This window comes from Carlito syrichta, unplaced genomic scaffold, assembly GCF_000164805.1.
Source record: "Carlito syrichta isolate Samal-C Ts95f unplaced genomic scaffold, Tarsius_syrichta-2.0.1 Scaffold302555, whole genome shotgun sequence".
Taxonomy (NCBI): Eukaryota; Metazoa; Chordata; class Mammalia; order Primates; family Tarsiidae; genus Carlito; species Carlito syrichta.
The window spans coordinates 472172-478225 of NW_007246651.1; the positions used below are offsets into that span (position 1 = coordinate 472172).

Sequence of the window (6054 nt, forward strand, 5' to 3'; positions counted from 1 at the left end):
AGGATGTGCTGGCTGTAAATGTGCCACTGAACTCCAGCCTGGGTGACAGAGGTGATTCTTAGTAAAAAAAAAAAGAAAAAAAAGTTTTTTCCTTGGGCCTAGAATATCATTAGATTAAGCAGTTTAAGTTGAGTTAAGAAAGTGCTGAAAAGAAAAAAACAAACAACCCCATTATAAAATGGGCAAAAGATATGAACAGACACTTCACAAAGGAAGACATCCGAGCAGACAACAGACACAAGAAGAAATGTTCAACCTCACTAATCATCAGGGAGATGGAAATCAAAACCATACTGAGATACCACCTGACTCCAGTCAGAATGGCAATTATCAATAACTCAAAAAATAACAGTTGTTGGAGAGGGTGTGGTGAAAAGGGAACACTTCTACTAGTGTAAACACTAGTGTAAACTAGTGCAACCTCTGTGGAAAGCAGTGTGGCGATTCCTAAAAGCTCTAAATATCAACCTCCCATATGACCCTGAAATCCCCCTACTGGAAATATACCCTGAAGAACTCAAATCAGAACGTGAGTTCTACCGTCGGGCTCTCCTCCGCTGCCACCATGAGCTTCACCACTCGCTCCACCACCTACTCCTCCAACTACCGGTCCCTGGGCTCCATCCCGCCACCCAGCCTGCGGCCCACCAGCAGCGCGGCCAGTGTCTATGCAGGCGCCGGCGGCTCGGGTTCCCGGATCTCTGTGTCCCTCTCCACCAGTTTCCGGGGCGGCTGGGGGTCCGGGGGCCTGGCTACGGGGATGGCCGGGAGTCTGGGGGGCATCCAGAGCGAGAAGGAGACCATGCAGGAGCTGAACGACCGCCTGGCCTCCTACCTGGAGAGAGTGAGGAGCCTGGAGACCGAGAACTGGAGGTTAGAGAGCAAAATCCGGGAGCACCTGGAGAAGAAGGGACCCCAGGTCAGAGACTGGGAACATTATTTCAAGACCATCGAGGACCTGAGGGCTCAGATCTTTGCAACTTCTGTGGACAATGCCCGCGTCGTTCTGCAGATAGACAATGCCCGTCTTGCTGCTGATGACTTTAGAGTCAAGTATGAGACAGAGCTGGCCACGCGCCAGTCCGTGGAGAGCGACATCCATGGGCTCTGCAAGGTCATCGATGACACCAATGTCACCCGGCTGCAGCTGGAGACAGAGATCGAGGCCCTCAAGGAAGAGCTGCTCTTCATGAAGAATCATGAGGAGGAAGTAAAAGGCCTACAAGCGCAGATTGCCAGCTCTGGGTTGACCGTGGAGGTAGATGCCCCCAAATCTCAGGACCTCAGCAAGATCATGGCAGACATCCGGGCCCAGTATGATGAGCTGGCTCAGAAGAACCGAGAGGAGCTGGACAAGTACTGGTCGCAGCAGATTGAGGAGAGCACCACAGTGGTCACCACGCAGTCTGCTGAGATTGGAGCTGCAGAGATGACGCTCACAGAGCTGAAACGTACAGCGCAGTCCTTGGAGATTGACCTGGACTCCATGAGAAACCTGAAGGCCAGCTTGGAGAGCAGCCTGAGAGAAGCGGAGACCCGCTACACCATGCAGATGGAGCAGCTCAATGGCAACCTGCTGCACCTGGAGTCTGAGCTGGCACAGACCCGGAGAGAGGGCCAGCGCCAGGCCCAGGAGTACAAGTCCCTACTGAACATCAAGGTCAAGCTGGAGGCTGAGATAGCCACCTACCGCCGCCTACTAGAAGATGGAGAAGACTTCAGTCTCAGTGATGGCCTGGACAGCAGCAGCTCCATCCAGACCATCCAAAAGACCACCTGCAAGATTGTGGACGGCAAATTGGTGTCTGAGACCAATGACACCAAAGTTCTGAGGCGTTGAGGCGGCAGGAACAGGGCGTCCCTTCGGGGAAGCAGGAAGTCAATAAAAAGTTCAGAGGTAAAAAAATAAAAATAAAAAGAACTCGAATCACTCTGTCACAAAGATACCTGCACATGAATGTTTATCGCAGCATTGTTCACAATAGCAAGAACCTGGAACCAACCATGCTGTCCATCGAAAGAGGACTGGATTTAAAAAATGTGGTACATATACACAATGGAATACTATGCAGCCATAAAAAAGAACAGAATCATGAATTTCGCAGCAACCTGGATGGAACTGAGTCTATAATACTGAGTGACCTCTCACAAAAACAAAGATCTGAATTTCACATGTTCTCACTCATATAGTGGACCTTGATCATCCAACGTACTACCATAAGAAAATGACTGACAGTGGTGGGAAACTATGGGGGGGTAGGGGTAGGGGGATGGGACTAATGGTAGTAAACACCTGTCTGGGGATGGGGAGACACCTCTTATCAACAAGGGGGCCTGAACAAAGCATATTTGTATACCTAACCCTTGACTATACCCCACAATATCATAATTAAAAAAATTGATTAAAAAAAAAGTAATTATCTGATACTTAGTGGATTTTACTTTCTTAAGTTTTATTCTCAATTTGTCATTTAAATATTTACACAAATATTCCTTGTTAGTTAATATAGTGAGCTTTTACTATATACCTGGCACTTACTATATACCTGGCACTTTGCTAAGTACTTTTCATGTTTTTAATTTTGAGAAAAAAAATATTTTTTGCCTGAGTCCACAGGTTCAAGACCAGCCAGGGCAACTTGGCAAGACTTTGTCTCTACAATAAATAAAAAAAATGAACCAGGCATGGCGGTGCATGCCTGTGGTTCCAGCTACTTCGAAGGCTGAGGTGGAATGATCACCTGAGCCCAGTAGGTCCAGGATATGGTGGCCATGAATGTGCCACTGTACTCCAGCCTGGGCAACAGAGTGGGACTCCTACTCAAAAAACAAAACAAAACAAAACAAAGCAAATATATATATATATTTGATTGGTTTTTTTGGCAACTCTTCTAGGACTTGAACCAGTTTTCTTTTTAAATTGAAATTGTGAGAGATTAAGTAACTTGTTCAAGAATTGTTTCTGGGTAACTTAAAAAGGGGAGGGGAGGAGCAAAAAAATAATTGTTTCTATAGAAACAATATATCTATGGATAACTTTTATGTAATTCATTTTTTAATATGTTATTCATATTCATTTTTTAATATGTTATTTTCAAAACTTTAATTAATACAAAATAACTACATATTCGTGGGGTACAATGTGATATTTGGATAAATATACACATTGTGTAATGATCACATCAGGATAATTAGCATATCTCTGACCTCAAATATTATAATTTCTTTATAGTAAAGTCTTTACTAGCTATTTTAAAGTATGCAATACATTATTATGGACTATTGTCACCCTCCTGCACAAAAGGACACCATAACTTATTCCTTCTATTTAACTCTGTACTTTGTAATTGTGTACTCATTGACCAATTTTTTCCTAACACCAAAATGAGCTAGAGTTCCTTCACCCAGTGCCGTAAGGCCAAACATTCATACTGAAAGTTTGCTGTGAAAAAAAGGATGATGTTTATTTGCCTGACGCCAAGCAAGGAGAAACAGGCAGTTCACACTTAAGACCCAACCTCTCCCATGCTTGCAAACAAGAGTTTTTAAAGTCAGAGGTACATTTAAGCATAAGTTACAGGCAAAATTGTAAATCAATACATAGAGGTTATTCGTTGGTTTGGTCTAAAAAGGCAAAATATCTTGAAGCAGCAGCTTTCTGGTCATGGATTGATTCAAAGATTTTTTAAATTTGCAATTGGTTAAGGAAGAGAATCTTTGCCTAAAGACTTGGGATCAGCAGAAAAAAATCTTTGATCTGGCCCATGGGCATGACTTTCTCTAGGCCACTCAGGAAGAAATTTAGAGGATCTACATCAGAGTTCAGTCCTCACTTTCTGGTTATCTGAAGTCTGTGTGCCAGAGATCCACCTGATGGGGGTCCAGGAATCTGCAAAACAACTCAGGAATTTATGCTAATATGTTATCTTTAGTATAGAAACATAACTCTAACTTCTTTGACTATTATTTTAAGCTACTATTACTTATCAAGTTCCTTGCTTACTTTTCAGGGCTAGCTGGATGCCTGGAATTTCCCTTGAAGGAATTCAAGATTTCTGTGACTGGGGCCTCCCCACACCCAGGGGAGTTCCCTTAGAGGAGTCCCTGCTCCCTCTCATTCCCATTCTCCCCTCCCTCTCCCTCCCCAGTTTTTGGCAAACACTGATGTATTCTCTACTTCTGTGAGAATATTTTTAAAGATGTTACATATGAATGAGATCATGTGGTATTTGCCTTTCTGTGTCTGGCTTATTTCATTTAGCATAAGCTTTCCAGGTTTATCCATGCATCAAAAATTACAAGATTTCATTATTTTTTATGGCTAAATGGTACTCCACTGTGTACATATGCATATATCACATTTTCTTTATCTGTTTATTTATCTTAGGTTGACCCTTATCTTGGCTACTATGAATAGTGCTGAAATAAACATGGGCATGCAGATATCTCTTCAACACACTGATTTCTCTTCTTTTGTATATATGCCCAGTAGTGAGATTGCTAGATCATATGATAGTTCTCAACAGTGTGTAAGGGTTCCCTTTTCTCCACATCCTTCCCAATACTAGTTATCTTTTGAGGATAGCCTTTCTTTTTTTAAAAAAATTTTTTTTTAGCATTGACAAAGTTTTTAAAAATATAGTGGTGTTTTGCTATATTTTGTATAGTGCATTTTTTTTTTTTGTATAGTGATTTGTATAGTGGTCTGGCTAACTAGTATATTCATCTCAGACATTTATCACTTATTTGTGTTGAGAACATTCAGTATCTTCTTCTAGCTATTTGATACTACAGAGGGTGTCAAAAAATGTATAAACATTTTAAAAAAGGAAAAAACTGTATTAAAATTATAGTTGAATATAAGTCATGTTTGACTTCTGTAATTACAAGAGGTACTTTCTGTGATAAGTAAACTCACCCATCCAAAATCAAAGGATGGATGCAGAGACATGGAATGCAGCAGAAATGAGACTTTAATAGAGATCTTGCAAGATCGGATGTCTGGTAGGCAGGCACACTGGAAATGGTTACAGCAAGCAATTTATGCCCTAGTGTGCAAATCTCTCTCCCGTTTCCTCATTGGCTGAGTACTATAGGGTGTACAATCTTCTCAGATGTCACCTAAGCTTTATTATTCCCTTATAAGGCATTCATTGTCCCCTTCCCTCTTTTCCTGCCCACAAAAAGGCCTGCCAAATGTCCTGAGGCAGGAGAAGAACTAGGAAATAAAAAGAACAAAGGCAAGAAGAGTAATTCATCACCCCTACGGAGGAGGGGATATTCTGGGTTCTAACCTCCACAATGCGGGAAAGAGCAACGACAAGCTCTTGCAGGTTTCATTTCCCCATGCATCCTTGTCTTGGTATAGAACCATCATGCAACTCATCCCTGCAGGGTCTGCATCCCATCCAAGAGGAAACGGAACCACTTGTGCCTGTGGCCACCCTGCAGCACATGCATAGCAATTGCTTTTGTTAGGTGTGTGCACAGAAAATTTAACCTATTCTACCCAGGCATTGACATCTCCATCCTCTGTCTCAATTTTGAGCATTTGTCTCAGGTCCTTGACTTAAATTATGGTTACCCTTTTGGTATCATTATTAGGATGATAGTAATGATTTCCAGGACCTGAGATTGGCATAGTTGTACCTGACGTTTCATTTTTGACTAACCTAAAGACCAGCCGCCCTAGGGGATCTTTTCCTGTGACATCTTCTCCTAATCTGTAAACCCAAGGTGCTGCTCTTGCTTCCTGATCTAGGGTAATTGGGTTGCTAGTAGTCAAAAATATAGGGCTGCATTGTAAGTTCCGACATGCTTCTGGTGAAGTGCCCTTAGAAAGGTGTATTTTATCTTTTAAAGATCTCCAGCCGGGCTCGATGGCTCAGCCTGTAATCCCGCGCCTTTGGGAGGCTGAGGTGAGTGGATTGCCTGAGCCCGGGGGTTCGAGACTCGCCTGGGCAACTCGACGAGACCTCATCTCTACAATAAATCAAAAATTAGCCGGGCATGGTAGCGTGTGCCTGTAGTTCCGGCTACTCGGAAGGCTGAGGC

At 42.9% G+C, this 6054-nt stretch overlaps 1 pseudogene across 1 annotated transcript; it reads left to right on the forward strand.

Moving 5' to 3' along the window:
* The first annotated feature begins 535 nt into the window (after positions 1-535).
* Positions 536-1897, forward strand: LOC103259172 (annotated as a pseudogene). The gene has a single exon (XR_504220.2). The product of XR_504220.2 is annotated as a keratin, type I cytoskeletal 18 pseudogene (transcript).
* Positions 1898-6054: the final 4157 nt, after the last annotated feature.